General features: G+C 39.7%; 1 pseudogene; it reads right to left on the bottom strand.

Annotated features, from left to right (window-relative positions):
- Nucleotides 1-9,170: 9,170 nt before the first annotated feature.
- Nucleotides 9,171-9,754, bottom strand: LOC133764816 (vacuolar protein sorting-associated protein VTA1 homolog; annotated as a pseudogene).
- Between the last annotated feature and the right edge of the window lie 13,446 nt (nt 9,755-23,200).

The following is a 23,200-nucleotide window of genomic DNA, read 5'->3' as shown; positions in this document are numbered from 1 at the left end:
TGCCTGGCTCCTGGTTTCTGTGTGGTTCAGCCCTGGCCATTGCAGCCATCTCAGATGGAAGGTCTCTCCTTTTTTAGCATTTATTTATTTTTAAGGCAAAGATAGAAAAAGGGAGAGAATGAGAAAGAGATTTTTCATCTGCTGGTCTACTCCCTACATGGCTGCAATGACCAGAATTGGGCCAGGCCCAAGCCAGGCACCAAGAGCTTCCTTCAGGTCTCCCACTTGGGTGGCAAGGACCCAGGTATTGGGCCATATTCTACTTTTCCAAGGCCACTAGCAGAGATCTGGGTCAGAAGTGGAACAGCGAAGATATTAACTGGTGCCTATATGGGATACCAGCATTGCAGGCAGCAGCTTTACCTGCTAATCCACAATGCCATCCCATCTGACTCTCCCTCCTCTCCATAACTCTGACAGTTTTTTTTTAAGATTTATTTTATTTATTTGACAGAGTTACTGATAGAGACAGAGACAGATAGAGAGGTCTTCAGTCTGCTGGTTCACTTTCCAAATTGCGGCAGTGGCCAGATCTGAGCTGATCTGAAGCCAGGAGCCTGTAGCTTCTTCTGGATCTTCCATGTGGATATAGGGGGCCAAGTACTTGGGCCATACTGTGCCACTTTCCCAAGCACATTAGCAGGCAGCTGGATGGGAAGTGGAGCAGCCAAGACCCAAACCAGGGACCATATGGGATGCAGGCCAGGGCCTCAAGCAGCTGTGTCACAGCACCGACCCCCAAAACTCTTTCAAATAAATAAATCATTTTTAAAGGGTAGAGACACATATTGGATCCCAGCATTTTATTTGGTGGTGGCTTAATCCACTGTGACACAAAGCCAGGCCCACCCTTTATCCTGCTGATGACTTGTGTGTCAAGATCTTGGTAATATCTGCTGAACAAATGTTGGTATTATGCTAGACTCTTCTGTTTTATTTTAGTTCTCATTTGGTGAGTTTATTTTGGCTGCCACTTTTGGATAGCAAGCTGTGATGTCATCAGTGGCTAAAGCTGCTGTGTGTTAGGCTGGCACTGATTCTACCTTTCTATTTCTTCAAATAGAAGTGGAAAATGAAATCCTCTCAAAACTAACATGCTACAAAGTAACAACTGGAAATCAAGCTTCCTTTTTTCTCACCTAACAGACCCAACTGGTCTCTGTGTTTCTCACTTTAGCCCTAACCTATATCAGATTCCTAGAGCAGAAGGAAGCTTCTTTTTCAAGGCAGAATTCATAGATGTGGTTGTCCATTCACCTCTGAGAATTAAAGCCATCACTCTGCTTTTTGACTGGTTTTCAGTTTGTGGTGGTGCCATCTCTCACAGGAAGACTGATTCCTCACAGAAGAGTACACCTAGGTGGAGAAAACTTTATGAAGTGGGTTTTCCAAAGTGAAATGAATTCTGGCCTGGACATCCTTGAGATCACGATCAGCAGAGTGGGGAAATTCTTAGCTATGTCCATTCACATCCTTTCCTTTGTGTTCAATGTATTCCTCCCTTACATAGTGCTCCATGCTCTCCTTCTGTTGCACACATACAAGGCATGTCTGTGATTGAGGCTGTTTGTGTACCACTGCAGTATCTGGAGTTGCCTTTGTCTCCATCTCTAACCAGAAACTCAGATGCAGAGTAAAGAGGGGAATGCCAGCCTGCCACACAGGGTTTGGGCCCCTTGCTCCTTTACTTTTCTTCAGTGCAGGAGCAGCCTTAAACAGAGCTGTACTGGATGGTATTATTTCTTTTAGATTTGAGTGCTTGGATAGCAAAAGAAATACATATTTTTTTCTTATAGAACAGATTGAGGAGGCACTACATAAAGTCAGCAGCAAATTTCTTGGCTCCTGCTACATGTCAAGATGAGTCAGAATATTTAGGGCCCTTTGTTAAATTTTTTACAAAATTAAAAATATTTATTTATTTGGGTTTTTTTGACAGGCAGAGTGGACAGTGAGAGAGAGAGAGAGAGAGAGAGAGAGAGAGAGAGAGAGAGAAAGGTCTTCCTTTTTCCATTGGTTCACACCCCCCCCAATGGCCACTGTGGCAGGTGCACTGCAGCCAGTGCACAGTGCTGATCTGAAGCCAGCAGCCAGGTACTTCTCCTGGTCTCCCATGTGGGTGCAGGGCCCAAGCACTTGGGCCATCCTCCATTGCATTCTTGGGCCACAGCAGAGAGCTGGAGTGGAAGAGGTACAACTGGGACAGAATCCATTGCTCCAACCAGGACTATAACCCAGGGTGCCGGCGCCACAGGAGGAGGATTAGCCTATTGAGCCACCACACCAGCCAATATTTATTTATTTGAAAGGCATAGTTACAAAGAAGAGAGAGATGTAAATCATTTATCCACTATTTCACACCCCTAATGGCCACAGCAGCTGGGGTTGGAACTGGATTAAAGTCAGTAGCCAGTATCTTCCACATTTCCCATGTGGGAGTAGGAGCACAAGCACCATCCTTTGCAGCTTTCCTAGGCACATGAAGGAGCTAGATCAGAAGTAGAGCAGGTGGGACATGAACTCATGCACAATACAGAATACCAGCATCACAGGCAATGGCTTTCACACTATGCTCTACTGTTTGTTTTTATTATTTTTATTTATTATTTTTAATTTATTTTATTTTACTTTATTTAAATTAGAGAGATGCAGAGGCAGAGAGAGAGGGACAAAGGTTTTCCATCTTCTGGTTTACTCCCCAGATGGCTGCAATGGCTGGAGCTACCCCAAACTGAAGCCAAGACCTGGGAGCCTCTTCCAGTTATCCCACATGGGTGCAGGGTCCCAAGGACTTGGGTCATCCTCTACTGATTCCCCAGACCTTAGAAGAGAGCTGGATCAGAAATGGAGCAGTCGAGACTCAAACCAGCTCCCATAAGGGATGTCGGCAATGCAGGCAGCAGCTTTCCCTGCTGGGACACAGTACCAGCCCCTCTATTGTCTGTTTTATGGAAATATATATATTTAAGGGATATTAGAAGGTCATTCAGGCCCTTCTTACAAAACATTTTGAAATAATGATTGGCAGTCTATAAGACTGTTTCCAAAGGTAGAGAGCTGCAGGGACAGAGAGGCAGTGATATTGAAAGGGTATGAGGAACAAGGGAAGACAGGAAGGCCAGAAGAAACCTTGAAAAGTATTGCAAAGGATAAAGTAATAGGACACAGGTCATTTGTGCAGATGGCCAAAATTAACCATTTCTATTTTAGGGTTTTCCTTTTTTATTTAAATTAGAAATAATCTCTAACATAATTTGTGATATACTTGACTCACTTTTGAGTTTTCTTCTTACAGATACAATGCGCTTATAAGATGTAGAGGGGCTGGTACTGTGGCACTGGCACCCCATATGGGCACCAGTTCTAGCCCCAGCTGCTGCTCTTCTGATCCAGCTCTCAGCTATGGCCTGGGAAAACAGTAGAAGATGGCTCAAGTGCTTAGGCCTCTTCACCCAAGGAGGGACAAAGAAGAAGCTCCTGGTTCTTGGCTTCAGATCAATGCAGCTCCATCTGTTATAGCCATTTTGGGAGTGAACCAGCAGATGGAAGACCTTTATCTCTGTCTCTTCCTCTCACTGTCTATAATTCAACCTCTCAAATAAATAAAATCTTAAAAAATAAGATGTAGAGAAGTACTGTAATTAAATGCAATAGTACACTGCTAAATATACAGTTAGCATTAAATTTTTGTTGAGAAAGGGATGAGCTTGGCTTTATGTGTCTTGCTTAGAGCAGAATTTTTATGACTGAATTTGAGATAATGAAAAATTAGTTTTATAATTGAAACATTGACCATTTTTACGGCTGCAGCCTCCCCCTCACACTCTGTATCCCTATGCAGATAGTCCACATGAGGGTACAACAAAAAGTGGCCTGCATATCTGGAGTAATGCAAATATGCCCTTTGCTTAAACCAGGAGATTGATCAACTGGAGTTCTTTATGATTCTTTTTGCATTTTTTTGTAGAGTGAAATATGGTGATTTGGGAAAAGTATCTTGTCTTCTAGTAGATGATTCCAATTGTCTTTCTTATCCATCTACCTGGCATCACAGGTGATTCCCAAGAAAGGTATTGGGCTCTATGGAAAAAAAAAAGTGGCCACTTCAGAGTTGATGTATTTCTCCTGCAAAATTGGAGAAATATTTTGCAAGAAGCAGTTCATGGAGGATGTATACTTCCCTAGAAATGAGACTGAAGTGATTCCCTCTATTTACCCCTCCCTGAGCTAGGTCCTGAGGTTCATTGACCAGGGCAAGAATGCTAATATTTATAGGCCAATTATGAATGATCCATGTTTGTCTTACACATGAGATGTCTACAGATCTGTTTCTCAAGGCCTTTAAGATAAAATAAGAAAATTTTGCAACAAAAGAGAAGGTTGGCATTGCCTGTTGCCTTGGTCTAGGATCTGTGCATTTATTACTCACTTAGTTTTCTGACTCCTATTGTGAGTATCTCCTAATGGTTCTTTTTGGCCATTCCTGTGTCCAGATTCCTTAATGGGTGACAATCTTTGACCAGACTTCCAGTCTGATAACTCAGCCCAAATTGGAGTTGACTAGTTTGTGTACCCACTTCAGGATTAAGGTGGTCCAAAACTGCCAATGACCAATGACTGGGCTGTCTTTATGCTTGCTCAAGAGATAAGACTCTGGGCACAGGTCCCAAGTGGCTTTGCTTGGCCCTTGGTGACCAGGCTGATTCTCAGGTAGGTAGGGAACTTGTTGGCTCACAGAAGTCTATGGATTTCTGTTTTGCACTCATCTGCAAAATATTTGAAAGATTTCTCTTGGATCTCAAAAGTCCTGAGTAGGGAGTTTTATTTTGTATTGAGATGTGTCTTTATAAAGACAAGTGTCACTGAAGACTGTGTATCATCCTCAGAATTAACTGAACTCACCCAGGCCTGGATAGAGTTCTGGGATCCTGGCTTCAGGCTGAACATTGCCTGCTGTTGTGAGCATTTGAGGATGTACCAGAAAATGGAAGGTATCTCACTCCCTCCCCATCTCAAATAAGATGAAAAACAGATAAAAATTGGGAAAAAATGTGTTTTGCCTTGTGTCCTAAGGAAAAAGTAATTACTGTTGTTATAGGTAGAACTCATTTGTACACTTCACAAATACTCATAGATCTCAGGTTAAAGGCTTGGTGATCACTGCTGGCTGGGCAGGCTACCGAGCTCCCATTCTGTAATGCATCCCCTTCCATCATCTGCAGTTCACTTTGGGTGCTCATAAAACACCAAACTGCCTCCTGACTTTGCATCCCTGTGTTCTTTATACATAGCTTGGCCATAATCTCATTTTCTTTAGCAGCATGCTAATTTTTATGAGTACTTCCCAGGCAAAGAATAATGGGAACATTGATTTTCTCTGAGCTTTTGCCCTAAGTGGTTTATTTTATGCAATTGATTCTGGGTGATGTGTAGAACTTTGCTGGACTAGAAGTTGTGGTGCAGAAGTTGAAATTAGAGAAATAGGGCTATCACTGCCACTTCCACTGTGCCCCACCCTACAACCTATGCCTGCCTTTGGATTCTGTTTTTATAGGTGTTAGAATGAGGCAGTAGAGATTCAATAAAGGAATACATTTTCAATGGTTAAACATTTTTATTTTTATTAATACAAAGAGAACACATTGCATTAGAATAATTCCAGAAGAACATAATCATACTTCTCTATTTCCTCCTCCTTTCTTCCTTTCTCTTTTTAAGGACTTAATAAGCTGTGTTTTTTCCCAAACCTAGTCTTTGCCCCTTCACCTCCAGCCTTCCTGTCCATTTGTTCCTACTTTACAATCTCGTACTTTAAACTTTTTCCCCTTCTTTCATGCATGTTTTGCCTACTCCTACCCCAATTCCAAAGAAGAAAAAATGAATAAAAATCATGAGATATTGATTCAAAGACAGGAATCCTATCCAGAAATACAGAAAAAAAGTTACCTCCTTTTTATTAACAATTTATTTATTGATTTACCTTTCTGGAAGAGGGAGCTGGAAGTTCTGCGAATTCTGTCCTTAGAATGTCAGGAGATCCAGAGATATTGGATAGATTCTTTACAGTCTGTTTGGTTTATTGTGAGAGATGTTGTTCCTCTTGCCTGTGGCAGAAAAAAATGAGATTTCAATGATTTTTTTTCTGCATTACTAATTTTTATGATGAGCCTCTTCTTTATCAATGGATAGAGACCTGTCAAATTTACTATAAGCAAAAAATTTCACAGACACAACTGCTTCCAGAGGAGATGCATGCCTCTCCATTCCCACGTGGCCTTCCCCTGAGATCTCCAGGTGGCTTCTCTTGGTCTCCTGAAAGCAAAGAGAAGATTCCAACCACAGAAAAAGTTCACTATGACTGTGGTGTTGTTTCTTGAAGTTTCTGTCCAAAAAGTAATCATTTAAGAACACCAGGGGCATTTTATTAGTTTCATAGGACTCTCTTCTTCCTGGCTTTACTGGAGAGAAAAAATAACCAAAGTTGAAACATAATTCTAGGCAAAGCACAATTATTTATCTGCAGAACAAAAATCTTCATATTTTTCTGCACAGTGTTAGTCTTACATGGGTTAGAAAGAAAAAATACCATTTAATGTCTTAGAACTCTCTAAGGTTAAAAAGTGCTCTTATAAACTCCAAAAGCACTAACATTGTGCATTTCTGGATGATATGAAAATTCTAAATTTGAAATCAATTACATTGATTGGCTTTGCAGAGTAGGAAGAAAATAATTGGTTTATTATTTATATAGAGAGACTATGAAAGAAGCTATTCATTGGTACCAATTGTCTATGATAAGCTTTAGTGTTTACGAAACCATGATTCATTTTATTTTATGAGCTATGTCCACTTGAAATTGTGAAAGAAAACATAAAATAGTGGTTGCAATTCACTTTAACAGATTTTTTGAAAGATTTTATTTATTGAATTGAGAGGTAGAGTTATAGACAGTGAGAGGTAGGACAGAGAAAAAGGTTTTCCACCCATTGGTTCATTCCCCAAATGGCTGCAACAGCCAGAGCTGCTTGATCCAAAGCCAGGAGCCAGGTAGTTCTTTCCAGTCTTCCATGGGTGCAGGGGCCCAAGCACTTGGGCCATCTTATACTGCTTTCCCAGGCCATAGCAGAGAGCTGGATTGAAAGAGGAACAGCTGGGACTAGAATCGGTGTCCATATGGGATTCTGGTGCTGCAGGTGGAGGATTAACCTACTGCACCATGGCACTGGCTCCACAATTCTCTTGAAAACAGAAACATTTATTCCTGAGTATTTTACTTTTCATATATTTATGAGAAGATGATGTCTGATTTCTTTTGGAATTCTCTTTTGTCCTTTGATTATTTTCTATGACTAGTTTCTTAAAAGGACTTGCATTGTTAACATCTACAGTTAGGCCAATGAAGTCCTGACAGGGCACATATGTCTCTAGAATTAGAGGAGTGCTCATCATTCTCATACTGTGTTCTGTTGCTGTTCAGCCTGTGACAGTGAGACATGTAAATAAAAAACCAGAAATTCAGCATGTGGTTACCCCACAAGGAATCTTATCTTGTCTCCATCTGAATAAATTTGATAGCCAGGTGTTTTTAAGTTGCTAAATATTCTCCTAGTTTGTATTTATTTAAAGACTATTAACTTAGCACCACAATTTTTGTTACAGTAATTTGATTGCATACAAGGAGTTTACAAATTCATACCTTGACTAGAAGTTTTACTTTGTAACATTCACAGACTAGCAGAAGTCATAAACCATTAACCCTCATTTTTCTAAAATAAGAGGTTGTTATGGATATGAGTATATAAAGAGTATATTTTTTAAGATTTTATTTATTTATTTGAGGTAGAATTACAGACAGAGAGAAAGGTTTTCCTTCCATTGGTTCATGCCCCAGATGGCTGCAATGGCCAGTGCTGCACCCATCGAAAGCCAGGAACCAGCTGCTTCTTCCTGGTCTCCCATGCGGGTGCAGGGGCCCAAGCACTTGGGCCATCTTCCACTGCTTTTCCAGGCCATGGCAGAGAACTGGACTGGAAGAGGGGCAGCCAGGACTAGAACCAGCACCCATATGGGATGCCGGCCCCACAGGCAGAGGATTAACCTACTGCACTGCAGCACCAGCCCCAAGTACATGAAGAATTTAGAACAGAAAATTTACCAACTTCATGGATTTTACCTCCCTTTCAAAACTTTTAATAACCTTTGGGATGCAAAATGCTACTTTAAGGTACTGTAATTAAATTCACACAAACAAAAGATGTTTTAGGATGTTTTACTTCATTATTTAACTTGGATACTGTAAGGAAATTCTAGATTATTTTGTGGATAAATTGTAATTTCTTTTCACAAGTGTATTTGAGTAGAAACACAAGATTTTATAATCAATTATTTTTGTTTAAAACATAGGCTTATATATGTTTTGTATTAAAATAAAAGCAGCTGAGAAGAATCTTAACTTAAAAGCATCAAGTCTTCAGGCATCTCTACAGATCTTTTTCATTCTCTAAGACATGCAGTCAGACTGCTGATACAGCAAATACCAATTCACCTTAAGCTTCAATGTATAAAAGAAAGCATTTGGGAAACCAACATTATTAATATTAAGTCTGAAAGCATTTCTACCTCTTGACTGAATGACTTTTCCTTCTGTCAACTTTAAACTCTAATGAATAAAAATTGTGTTTTGAACATAATTTTCTCAGGTCAATCTAATACTTTAGGGCACTTGTATTTGTTTTGTAAGTCTTAAGGAAAACAAAAAGGTTATCTCTAATCTTTTATTAGATTTAAAATTTTACAGCAAAGTAATACAATCTGCTTGTCCAAATATTATGGCTTTTAAAAATTCTCTTCATGTATGTAAATTAATAAAGCTTATTCCAATATGTATTTTCTGTATTTTCATTTGCTGAAGCAGGGTTCAAATGGTGTTTTTAGGATCTTGCCAACAACAGCCCTATGTACACATAAATTACCAGAGTCATTAAATGGACAATAAAAACTGGTTGAGGCTACTGATGAATGCTTCAAAAGGAATCAGATACACACAGATTTTATTGTCATATTCAACTCAACTGAAGTCTTTCTTAAAATTGTACTCTTGATAGGCTGAAAACAGAGTAATGGAGTTAGTTCTTTACGCCAAAGATACATGGATCTGTTGTACAAAGGCTTCATTCTCTGTTAGCCATCAGTAACTTGAGGGCTTTCTGTAGATTCTGATAGCAGTGCTTACATCTTCATATTGCAAAGCACTGCCAGCATATTTGCAGTATTTCTGAGCTCTCACAAAGTCCTCCGGGGTGAGGTGGGTATCACCTTGGGAAACTGTACTGAAAAGTGCTGGATCAATGGCTGGAAGGGTCAATAGAGTAGGTTGGATAGTATTCCTTGGTACACCCATGCTATGAGGCACTTTCGCTGGTGTATTGGCTGGGACGTGTGCACCAAGAGGACTCTGTATTCAACTATAGCTATCTGATGGCATGCTGCCTGGGTCAAATGCTGAAGCTGATGATGGCTGAGGTGTGCTGAGTAGGCAGAGATGCTACTACAGCATCTTCATTTTCTTCACCATCAGTATCTTACTCAATTGCAATAGGGCCTGCTTGAGGAGTCTCCTCATTGTTTAAGCAATTATGGAAATATGTTGCCTTCCACCTTGTATAGTTTCTGTGTTTCACATTTTTATCAGTGTTATGTCAAACATGGTTATAATATCTATTAAAAGACTTGCAGTATAGAAGAACTTGATCATTTAAAAAAACATCAACCCCAAAGCCATACAACCACCTTTACTAGGTCCATTCTGGCCACTGGATTTACTAATCAATTTTAAGAGATGTTCTTTAGGAATTAAGGTGATGCTGGCTTCATAGAAAGAATTTGGATGGCCGGCGCCGTGGCTTAACAGGCTAATCCTCCACCTTGCGGCGCCGGCACACCGGGTTCTAGTCCCGGTTGGGGTGCCGGATTCTATCCCGGTTGCCCCTCTTCCAGGCCAGCTCTCTGCTATGGCCCGGGAAGGCAGTGGAGGATGGCCCAAATCCTTGGGCCCTGCACTGGCATGGGAGACCAGGAGAAGCACCTGGCTCCTGGCTTCGGATCAGCATGATGCGCCGGCCGCAGCGGCCATGGGAGGGTGAACCAATGGCAAAAAGGAAGACCTTTCTCTCTGTCTCTCTCACTATCCACTCTGCCTGTCAAAAAAAAATGGAAAGAATTTGGGAGGATTCCCTCTTTCTTTTCTGATTGTTCTGAATAGTTTGAGAATAATTGGAGTTAGTTCTTCCCTAAGTGTCTGGTAGAACTCAGCAGTGAATCCATCTGGTAATGGGCTTTAATTTGTTGGGAGGGCCTTTATTACTGTTTCAATTTCTGTCTCAGTTATGGGTCTGTTTAGGTTTTCTATATTTTCATCATTCAATTTAGGTAGGTTGCATGTGTCCAAGAATCTGTCCATTTCTGATAGATTTCCCTGTTTGCTGGCATACAAGTCCTTGTAGTAATTTCTGAGGATTCTTTTTATTTCTGTGGTGTCTGTTGTTGCGTTTCCATTTTCATCTCTGATTTTATTGATTTGGGTGTTTTCTCTTCTTTTTTTAGTTAGTTGGGCCAATGGGGTGTCAATTTTGTTTATTTTTTCATAAAACCAGCTCCTCATTTGGCTGATTTTTTGTAATGTTTTTTTTTTTTGGATTCAATCCTGTTGGTTTTCTCTGATTTTAATTATTTCTCTTCTCCACTGGGTTTGGGTTTGATTTGCTGCAGATTTTCTAGATCCTTGAGATGACTTGAAAGCTCATCTATTTGGTGCCTTTCCAATTTCTTGATGTAGGCACCTATTGATATAAACTTTCCTCTTAACACTGCTTTTGTTGTAGACCATAGGTTTTGGTATGTTGTGCTGTTATCCTCATTTACTTCCAGAAAATTTTTGATTTCTCTTTTAATTTCTTCTATGACCCATTGTTCATTCAGGAGCATGATGTTCAATCTCCGTGTGTTTGCATATAGTCTAGGGATTCCTGAGTTGCTAATTTCCAATTTTATTCCTGTGTGGTCTGAGAAGCTGCATGGTATGATTCTAATTCTTTTGAATTTGCTGAGACTTGCTTTATGGCCTAGTATGTGGTCAATCCTAGAGAAGGTTCCATGTACTGCTGAGAAGAATGTAAATGCTTTATGTGTAGGATGAAAAGTTCTGTATATATCTGTTAGATCCATTTGGGCTATAGTGTCAATTAAATCTGCTGTTTCCTTGTTGATCTTCTGTCCTGTTGATCTATCTCTGGAGTGGAGTATTGAAGTCCCCCAGAACTATTGTATTGGTGTCTAAGTCTCCCTTTAAGTCCCTTAACAAGTCTTTTAAATAAACTGGTGCCCTGTAATTAGGTGCATATACATTGATAATCGTTATATCTTCCTGTTGAATGGATCCCTTAATCATTATATAGTGCCCCTCTTTGTCTCTCCTAACAATTTTTGTGGTAAAGATACAGCATTAAAAGAGAATTACAGACCAATATCCCTGATGAACATAGATGCAAAAATACTCAATAAAATTCTGGCCAATAGAATGCAACAACACATCAGAAAGATCTTCCACCCAGACCAAGTGGGATTTATCCGTGGTATGCAGGGATGCTTCAACGTTCATAAAACAATCTACATGATACACCACATTAACAGACTGCAGAGGAAAAACAATATAATTATCTGAATAGAAGCAGAGAAAGCAATTGATAAAATACAATACCTTTCATGATGAAAACTCTAAGCAAACTGGGTATGGGAGGAACATTCCTCAATACAATCAAAGCAATATATGAAAAACTCACGGCTAACATCCTATTGAATGGGTGAAAGTTGGAAGCATTGCCACTGAGATCTGGTACCAGACAGGGATGCCCACTCTCACCACTGCTATTCAATATAGTTCTGGAAGTTTTAGCCAGAGCTATTAGGCAAGAAAAAGATATTAAAGGGATACAAATTGGGAAGGAAGAACTCAAATTATCCTTCTTTGCAGATGATATAATTCTCTATTTAGGGGACCCAAAGAACGCTACTAAGAGACTGCTGGAACTCATCGAAGAGTTTGGCAAAGTAGCAGGACATAAAATCAATGCACAAAAATCAACAGCCTTTGTATACACAGGCAATGCCACGGCTGAGGAAGAACTTCTAAGATCAATCCCATTTACAATAGCTACAAAAACAATCAAATACCTTGGAATAAAGTTAACCAAGGGCGTTAAAGATCTCTACGATGAAAACTACACAACCTTAGAGAAAGAAATAGAAGAGGATACCAAAAAATGGAGGAATCTTCCATGCTCCTGGATTGGAAGAATCAACATCATCAAAATGTCTATTCTCCGCAATTTATACATTCAATGCAATACCAATCAAGATACCAAAGACATTCTTCTCTGTTCTGGAAAAAATGATGCTGAAATTCATATGGAGACACAGAAGACCTTGAATAGCCAAAGCAATCTTGTACAACAAAAACTAAGCTGGAGGCATCACAATACCAGATTTCAGGACATACTACAGGCAGTAGTTATCAAAACAGCATGGTACTGGTACAGAAAAAGAAAATCCAAACATCTACAGCCAAGATATATTTGACCAAAGATCCAAACCCAATCCTGGAATAAGGAACGTCTATTCAATAAATGTTGCTGGGAAAATTGGATTTCCTTGTGCAGAAGCTTGAAGCAAGTCTCCTACCTTTCACCTTACACAAAAATCCACTCAACATGGATTAAAGACTTAAAGCTATGACCCAAAACCATCAAATTATTAGAGAGCATTGGAGAAACCCTGCAAGATATAGGTACAGGCAAAGACTACATGGAAAAGACCCCAGTTGCACAGGCAGTCAAAACCAAAATTAACATTTGGGATTGCATCAAATTGAGAAGTTTCTGTACTGCAAAAGAAACAGGAAACTGAAGAGGCAACCGACAGAATGGGGAAAAATATTTGCAAACTATGCGACAGATAAAGGGTTGATAACCAGAATCTACAAAGAAATCAAGAAACTCCACAACAACAAAACAAACAACCCACTTAAGAGATGGGCCAAGGACCTCAATAGACATTTTCGAAAGAGGAAATCCAAATGGCCAACAGACACATGAAAAAATGTTCAAGATCACTAGCCATCAGAGAAATGCAAATCAAAACCACAATGAGGTTTCACCTCACCCCGGTGAGAATGGCTCACTTTCAGAAATCTACCAACAACAGATGCTGGAGAGGATGTGGGGAAAAAGGGACACTAACCCACTGTTGGTGGGAATGCAAACTGGTTAAGCCACTATGGAAGTCAGTTGGGAGATACCTCAGAAACCTGAATATAACCCTACCATACAACCCAGCCATCCCACTCCTTGAATTTACCCAAAGGAAATTAAGTTGGCAAATAAAAAAGCCATGTGCACATTAATGTTTATTGCAGCTCAATTCACAATAGCTAAGACCTGAACCAACGCAAATGCCCATCAACAGTAGACTGGATAAAGAAATTATGGGACATGTACTCCATAGAATACTATACAGCAGTAAGAAACAATGAAATCCGGTCATTTGCAGCAAGAAGGAGGAATCTGGAAAACATCACACTGAGTGAATTAAGCCAGTCCCCAAAGAGACAAATATCATTTGTTTTCCCTGATTGGTCAAAACTGAGCACCAAAGGGGAAACCTGTTGAAGTGAAATGGACACTATAAGAAATATTGACCTGATCAGCTCTTGTCCTGACTGTTGATGTACAATGTAAATCTTTATCCTTTTTAGTATTTGTTGTTGTTCTAGTACTAGTGGTTGAACTGTGTAATTAACACACAATTATTCTTAGGTGTTTAAAATTTAACTGAAAAGTGATACCTGTTAAATATAAGAGTGGAAATAAGAGAGGGAGGAGATGTACAATTTGGGACTTGCACAATCGGACTTGCCGCAAATGATGGAGTTAGAAATGTACCAGAGGATTCCAATACAATCCCATCAAGGTGGCATGTACCAATGCCATCGCACTAGTCCAAGTGATCAATTTCAGTTCACAACCGATGGCTAATGGCTATGATAGGTCTAAGAATCAAAGGGATCACACAAACAAGACAAGTGTCTGCTAATACTAACTGATAGAATCAAAAAGGGAGAGAAAGATCCAACATGGGAAATCGGATACACAGCAGACTCATAGAATGGCAGGCGTCCTAAACAACACTCTGGCCTCAGAATCAGCCCTTAAGGCATTTGGATCTGGCGGAAGAGCCCACGAGAGTATTGTAGGCATGGAAAGCCAAGAAACCATGGAAAAGAAAAAAAAAGAAAATCTCTGTGAGTGAGATCCCAGTGGAAAGAACGGGGCCATCAAAGAAGGAGGTACCCTTCTCCAAAGGGAGGAGAGAACTTCCACTTTGACTATGACCCTATCAGAATAAGATCAAAGTCAGCGAACTCTAAAGGCTTCCATAGCCCTGGCAACACATGACTAGAGCCTAGGGAGATTACTGACGCCATGAACAGGAGTGTCAAATTGTTAAATCAGCAACAGGAGTCACTGTGTACTTACATCTCATGTGGGATCTGTCCTTAATATGTTGTCTAATGTGAAGTGATGCTATAACTAGTACTGAAAGAGTATTTTTACCCTTTGTGTTTCTGTGTGGGTGCAAACTGATGAAATCTTTACTAATTATATAGAGAATCTATCTTCTGTATATAAAGAGAATTGGAAATGGAAAAAAAAAACCTGGTGTTAAATTGGAAATGGCATGGAAAATTATGACCCTGTCGGAATAAGATCAAAGTCAGCGAACTCTAAAGGCTTCCATAGCCCTGGCAACTCATGACTAGAGCCTAGGGAGATTACTGTCGCCATGAACAGGAGTGTCAAATTATTAAGTCAGCAACAGGATTCACTGTGTATTTACACCCCATGTGGGATCTGTCCTTAATGTGTTGTCTAATGTGCAGTGATGCTATAACTAGCACTGAAACAGTATTTTTATACTTTGTGTTTTTGTGTGGATACAAACTGATGAGGTCTTTACTAATTTATACTGAATTTATCTTCTGTATATAAAGAGAATTGGTAATGAAAAAAAAAACCTGGTGTTAAATTGAAGTGGCATAGAAAATTAATTAATTTTAAAAAATATTATGTAGGATCTCTGTCTTTCATGTGCTGTACACTGTTATTTAATGCTATAACTACTACTCCAACAGTATTTTTTTCACTTTGTGTTACTATATGGGGGCAAACTGTTGAAATCTTTACCTAATATATACTAAACTGATCTTTTGTATATAAAGAGAATTGAAAATGAATCATTATGTGATAGGAAGGGGAGAGGGAGCGGGAAAGGGGAGGGTTGTGGGTGGGAGGAAGTTATGGGAGGGGGAAGCCATTGTAACCCATAAGCTGTACTTTGGAAATTTATACTCATTAAATAAAAGTTTAATAAAAAAGAGATGTTCTTTAAATATCCTGCAGAATGAGATGATTTGCTGAATGGTGCTATAATGTAGAGAAGGTCTCTGAAAACCCTATATAAATCACACATAGGAAATGGGATGGGTCCTCATCAGATGACTACTGTGATGATTCGAGGAGTGGACCCTAGCTCGAGCTAGAATAGTAAACCTCTTTGCTTTTGCATCATTGAAGTCTCTCCTTAGGATAATTGAGTCCCATCCGAGTCTGGTCTAACAGTTGTTGTTGTTGTTAAGATTTATTTATTCATTTGAAAGGCAGAATTACAGAAAGGCAGAGAGACAGAGAGAGAGTCAGCCTCTGCCATGCACTAATACACTCCCTAAATGGCTGCAATGACTGGAGCTGTGCTGATCTAAAGCCAGGAGCCAGGAGATTCTTCCAGGTCTCCCACATGGTGCAGGGGCCCAAGGACTTGGGCCATCTTTCTACTGCTTTCCGAGGCCAGAGCAGAGAGCTGGGTCAGAAGTGAAGTAGCTGGGACTTGAACTGGAGCACATATGTGATGTCAGCACTGAAGGCCAGGGCTTTAACCTGCTGCACCATAGTGCCAGCCCCCGAACTATTTCTTAAGAGCTTCTAACTGACCCATTAATTTTGATAAAAATTTATGACACTCAGTTTTATTATAAATCTTCATTCTAGTTTGCATGGCATATAAATGACCTCTTTGGTGAAATACATAATGATCAAATAATGGCTGCCAGCAACCTCTCAGATCAATTCTTAAGCAACTATTCAGTAATTGGCCACCACAGAATCCTGTTTGTCATGCTCCTGAACCATCAGGTGATGATGAATGTTCTTAAACTGTGGGGAGAGTGGGGGCACTGGAGCAAGCTCTGCCATCTCCACTCTAGCATGCACCACTTCCTCAAGCCTATACTTTTTTCAAGTACATATTCTTGCATTCACAGAAAAACAGTTTAAGCCAGACTATTGTAAAAATAATTAAATGGTTTTAGATATCTGCTCATACAACATTAAAAATCGTTCAATAAAATAATCTGTGATTGAAAAAAATGATTTATTTATTTATTTGAATTATAGATTTACAGAAAGAGAGAGATCTCTGCTGGTTCACTCCCCAAATAACCACAATGGCCAAGGCAGGGCTAGATTGAAACCAGGAACTTCATCCAGGTCTGCCACAAGGGTACAGGGATCCAAGCATGTGAGCCATCCTCCACTGCTTTCTCAGGCTCATTAGCAGAAAGCTGGATCAAAAGTGGAGCAGCCAGGACTCAAACCAGCACTCATATGGGATGCCAGTACTGCAGGCAGTGGCTTAACCCACTAAGCCTCAGTGCTTGCCCCAAAATGATTTTTGGTTTCTGTATGATAGCCATACTAACTAGGGTGAGGAGAAATCTCATTGTGGTGTCTATTAGCATTTCCCTGATGGCTAGTGATCCTGGACATTTTTCCATGTGTCTGTTGGCCATTTGAATTTCTTCCTTGGAGAAATGCTTATTAAAACTGCCTGTTCCCCTCTTCCAGGCCAGCTCTCTGCTGTGGCCCGGGAAGGCAGTGGAGGATGGCCCAAGTCTCTGGGCCCTGCACCCACATGGGAGACCAGAAGAAGCACTTGGCTCCTGCCTTTGGATCAGCGAGATACGCTGGCCGCAGCGGCCATCGGAGGGTGAACCAATGGCAAAAAGGAAGAATTTTCTCTCTGTCTCTCTCTCACTATCCACTCTGCCTGTCCAAAAAAAAAAAAAAAAACTGCCTGTTAATATAATAGGAAAAATGGCTATTGCCCATTTCTTGAACTGGATTGTTTGTTTTGTTGTTGAATTTGTTGAGCTCAGTAGAGATTTTGGAGATTTTTACAAATAGTTTGTGAGTATTTCCTTCCATTCTGTCAGTTGCTTGCTTTGTTGCAGTTCAGAAGCTTCTTAGCTTGATATAATCTCCTTTGACTATTTTTCCTTTTATAATCTGTGCTTCATGGAGTCTTTTTCCAAAAGTCTTTGGCTATGACAATGTCTTGCACAGTTTCCCTGATAGTTTCCCCTAGATTTAGATGATTGATCCAATTACAGTTTTTGTACAAGTTGCAAAGTGGGAATCTTGTTTCCTACTACATTGTGAAGAACAAATTTTCCCAGCACTATTTTTGAAGAGATTGTCCTTTCTCCAGAGATTGCTTTGCATTTTTTGTCACAAACTAACTGGTTTTAGATGTGCGGATTAATTTTCAGAGGTTCTATTGCGTTTCATAGGTCTACATGTCTTTTGGCATGCCAATAACAAGCTATTTTGATTATAACTGCCCTGTAGTAGATCTTGAATTCTGGAAGTGTGTTTCCTCCAGCTTTGCTTTTATTAAGATTGCCTTGGCATTTCATCCCAATTTTAACATCATTTTTTTCCTAACTCTGAGAAGAATGTTATTGATATTTTGATTGAGATCACATTGAATCTGTAAATTGCTTTTGGGGGACTGGCACTGTGGAATAGTAAGTTGAGCCACTGTCCATGGCACTGGCCTCTCATGGGTGCCAGTTTGGGTTCCAGCTACTCCTCTGATCCAGCTCTGTGCTCATGGCCTGGGAAGGCAGTGGAAGATGGCCCAAGTGTTTGGGTTCCTGTATCCACATAGGCGATGAGGAGGAAGCTTCTAGCTCCTGGGTTCAGATCAGCCCAACACCAGCCATTACAGCCATTTGAATTAACCAGCACTTAGAAGACATCGCTTTCTGTCTCTCTCTCTCTCTCTCTCTCTCTCTCTCTCTCTCTGTCTATAACTGCTCCTCAAATAAATAAATGCTTGCAAAAATAAAATTAAAAACAATTTCTTTAGGTAGTATGTGAATTTTGATGATATTAGTTCTTTCAATTTATGAACATGTATTTCTTTAATGTTTTGTAATTTTTCTTGTAGAGATCTTTCATACCCTTGACTAAATTTATTCCAAGGTAATAAAACTTTTATGGTTATTGTGAATAGCACTGATCTGATAAGTTATTTTTCAGCCATGGCATTTTTGTGTATATAGTGGTTATGGATTTTTGTGTGTTGATTTTAAATCTTACAACTTTACCAAACTCTCATGAGTTTCAATAATTTCTTGGTGGAGTCTTTTGGTTTTCCAATATATAGGATCATGTCATCTGCAAACAGGTTATTGGGCTTTCTCCTTTCTAATTTTTTTTATTTCTTTTGCTTGAATTATTGCTATGGCTAAAACTGTTAGTAGTGATGGAGAGCAACTTTGGTTTCAGATCCTAATGAAATGCTTCCAAGATTTCCCATTCAATATGATGTTGGTTGAAGATTTCTCATATATTGCCTTGATTGTGATAAGGAACGTTCCTTCTATACCCAACTTGCTTAAGGTTTTTATAATGAAAGCTTGTTTTTTATCAAATACTTTCTCTTCAGCTATTGAGATCATCATGTGGTTTTTATTCTTTAGTTTTCAAGTGTCACATATCACATTTATTGATTTGCATATGTTGAACCATCCCTGCATACCAGGGGTACATTCCACTTGGTCCAGGTAAATTATCTTTATGATCTGTTATTGGACTTTATTAGCTAGTATATTGTTGAGAACTTTTGCATCTGTGCTTATCAGAGATATTGTTCTTTAATTCTCTTTCTCTATTGTATCATCTTCTGGTTTAGAAAATAAGGTTACACTGGCCAAATAGAAGGACTTTGGGAATACTCTTCTCTTTCAATTGTTTTGAATAGCTTAAGAAGAATTGGAATTGGTTCTGTTTTGAAAGTCTGGTAGAATTTTGCAGTGAAGCTATCTGGTCTTGGGCTTTTCTTTGTTTGGAGGGTTTTTGTTACTGATTCAATCTCTGTCTTGGTTTTTGGTTTGTTTAGCTTTTCTGTATGTCTTCATGACTCAATTTTGTTATCTAGCATGTGTCTTGATTTCTTCTAGGTTTTCTAATTTGTTGGCCATTGCATGTGATGCCCACATTCTATGTTGCAGTACCAATCTAAGTTTTCAGTGCTCCACTTCCAAACCAGTTTCCTGCTTAATATTTGTGGGAATCATGGGGTAGCGGCTCAAATTCTTCAGTTCCTTTCACCTAAGTGCAAGATCTACTACTTATTAGGGGTCCTGAGACCCTGGTCCAGCGACAGCTGTCACAGACATTTAGAGAGTGAACCAACATATGGAAGACCTCTCTGCCTCTCTTTCCCCACCCACTTTCTGTGTGTTTCTCTGCCCTTTTTAAAATCATTTTAAAAGTTATTTACTTCTTTATTTGAAAGTCACAGGTACAGAGAGAGAGAGAGAGAGAGAGAGAGAGAGACATAGAGAGACCTTCCATTATCTGGTTCACTCCCCTGGTGGCTCCAATGGCCAGTGTTGGGCCAGGTTGAAACCACTAGCTTCTTCTGAGTCACCCATGGGGGTGGCAGGAGCCCAAGTACTTGGGACATCTTCCACTCTTTATCAGACCATTAGCATGAAACTAAATCAGAAGTGGAACAAGTGGGACTTGAACCGGTGCCTATATGGGATGCCAGTATAACAGATGGCAGCTTTGCATACTGCAGCACAACACCAGCCCTTTCTCTACCTTTCAAATAAACAAATCTTTAAAAAAGAAACAAAAATGTCCTTAAGATACTAAAAGTCATCATGATTGAGCACTGAGGAATCCATTGAAATGATTTACATTTTAAAAGATTTATTTATATATTTGAAAGGCAGTGTTAGAGTGAGAAAGGAAGAGACTGATCTTCCTTCTGGTTTGTTCCCCTCCAAAATGGCTACAATGACTAAGGCTTAACCAATCTGATCTCATAAAATAGGAGCTTCTTCCAGATATCACATGAGTTCAGGGGCCCAAGCCTTTGCTGCTTTCCCAGACACATTAGCAGGGAGCTGGATAAGTTTGGAGCATCAATATGTATGACATCTTCCTGCAGTATAAGAATATAGAACACATCTGGCACAATTAATGTCCTATTTATGGGTGGGCCAAGTATAACAGCTTCCAACTCTCAAGATTTGGACTAGATGGGTTCTGAGAAATTGTGTTATAATAGATATTAATTCATAACTCTTGGATTAAGCTTTTGTTAGCAGATAATGGCTGTGACTACTTTGGGTCTCTGGATTGTCACCAGTGAAGGCCTCCAGGTTAACAGGAACGAGATAAACAGTCAGCAGAATGGTGTCCAGCTGAACTTAAATGGTTTTTCTTTTTTATTGTTAGAATAGTGACTTCCTGCAGTACCCTGGCATCTGGACATAGACAGTAGACATTGGAAGCCATCCCCTTTCCTAAATGGAGTATGCCAAGTTTTGGGTCCATCATTTATTAAGAAGGCCGTAATAGCCATTCTCACATTTTACTGTTATATATCCATGGCCAAAGTCCTACTAGACAACAAGGTTTGGAGCATCACAGGCTTCAGGTGTGTAGATGACTGTTTTTCCAGTATAGCACAGTTAGCCATCTAATTTAATTTTACTGGCACATAGCAAGGTTCCAAGAGAGGTTATTTCTTGCATCACAGATATCATAGATGATCCAAAGAATTTAGAAGGCATATGAGCTCCACGAGTGAAGAAGTCACTGAGAGCACTAATGATAGTGCTACAGAATTTAATTTGACTGATTTTAGCACTTTTCATTGGAAGGGGGGTCCATATAAGCTGGGCTGATTTGTAGCATCCATGACAATTTTTTAAATGAGGCATCCATTGCACCAAAAACCCAGGAAGGACTAAAAGGTATTAGCATTGTATGTTCTTCACAATTGTGTCAAATAGTCTCATTCAGGGAGGAAATCATCAATGTGATATATTCTTCTGCTCCTGATAATAGCTGGGTGCAGTTAAATTCTTTGCAAAAATTATGCTTGATGGCAAAGTGAATGAAATGCTCATGTATACCCCATAAAAAGTGTTTTTTATTTTTTTTAACTTTTATTTAATGAATATAAATTTCCAAAGTACAGCTTATGGATTACAATGGCTCCCCCCCCATAACTTCCCTCCCACCCACAACCCTCCCCTTTCCCGCTCCCTCTCCCCTTCCATTCACATCAAGATTCATTTTCAATTCTCTTTATATACAGAAAACCAGTTGAGTATATATAAAGTAAAGATTCCAACAGTTTTCCCCCACATAGCAATACAAAGTGAAAAATACTGTTGGAGTACTAGTTATAGCATTAAATAACAGTGTACAGCACATTAAAGACAGAGATCCTACATGATATTATTTTTAAAATTGATTAATTTTGTATGCAATTTCCAATTTAACACCAGGTTTTTTTAGTCAAAGTGGAAGTTCTCTCCTCCCTTCAGAGAAAGGTTCCTCTTTCTTTGATGGCCCCGTTCTTTCCACTGGGATCATACTCGTTGAGATCCTTCATTTAGGTCTTCTTCTTTAATTTTTTGGCCAGAGTGTCTTGCCTTTCCATGTCTAAAATACTCTCATGGGCTCTTCAGCCCCATCTGAATGCCTTAAGGGCTGATTTTGAGTTCAGAGTGCTCTTAAGGACATCTGCCATTCTATGAGTCTGCTGTGTATCCTGCTTCCCATGTTGGATCATTTTTCCCTTTATGATTCTATCAGTCATTATTAGCAGACACTAGTATTGTTTGTGTGATCCCTTTGACTCTTAGACATATTAGTGTGATCAATTGTGAACTGAAGAGAATCACTTGGACTAGTGAGATGGCATTGGTACATGCCACCTTGATGGGATTGTATTGGAATCCCCTGGCACGTTTCTAACTCCACCACTTGGGACAAGTCCGATTGAGCATGTCCCAAATTGTACATCTCCTCCCTCTCTTTTTCCAACTCTTATATTTAACAGGGATCACTTTTCAGTTACAATTTAAACACCTAAGAATAACTGTGTGTTAATTACAGAGTTCAACCACTAGTACTAGAACAAAAAAATACTAAAAAGGATAAAGATTTGCATTGTACATCAACAGTCAGGAAAAGAGCTGATCAAGTTACTGTTTCTCATAGTGCCCAATTCACTTCAAAAGGTTTCCTTTTTGGTGCTCAGTTAGCTGTCGCCGATCAGGGAAAACATATGATATTTGTGTCTTTGGTACTGGCTTAATTCACTAAGCATGATGTTTTCCAGATTCCTCCATCTTGTTGCAAATGACTGGGTTTCATTGTTTCTTACTGCTGTATAGTATTCTATGGAGTACATGTCCCATAATTTCTTTATCCAGTCTACTGTTGATGGGCATTTGCGTTGGTTCCAGGTCTTAGCTATTGTGAATTGAGCTGCAATAAACATTAATGTGCACATGGCTTTTTTATTTGCCAACTTAATTTCCTTTGGGTAAATTCCAAGGAGTGGGATGGCTGGGTTGTATGGTAGGGTTATATTCAGGTTTCTGAGGTATCTCCCAACTGACTTCCATAGTGGCTTAACCAGTTTGCATTCTCACCAACAGTGGGTTAGTGTCCCTTTTTCCCCACATCCACTCAGCATCTATTGTTGGTAGATTTCTGAATGTGAGCCATTCTTTTTTTTTTTTTTTTTTGACAGGCAGAATGGATAGTGAGAGAGAGACACAGAGAGAAAGGTCTTCCTTTTTGCCGTTGGTTCACCCTCCAATGGCCACTACGGCCGGCGCATTGTGCCGATCCAAAGCCAGGAGTCAGGTGCTTCTCCTGGTCTCCCATGTGGGTGCAGGGCCCATGGACTTGGGCCATCCTCCACTGCC

Source organism: Lepus europaeus, chromosome 7 (genome assembly GCF_033115175.1).
Source record: "Lepus europaeus isolate LE1 chromosome 7, mLepTim1.pri, whole genome shotgun sequence".
Taxonomy (NCBI): Eukaryota; Metazoa; Chordata; class Mammalia; order Lagomorpha; family Leporidae; genus Lepus; species Lepus europaeus.
The sequence above is the reverse complement of the archived record's forward strand: the minus strand, read 5'-3'. Positions and strand labels throughout refer to the sequence as shown.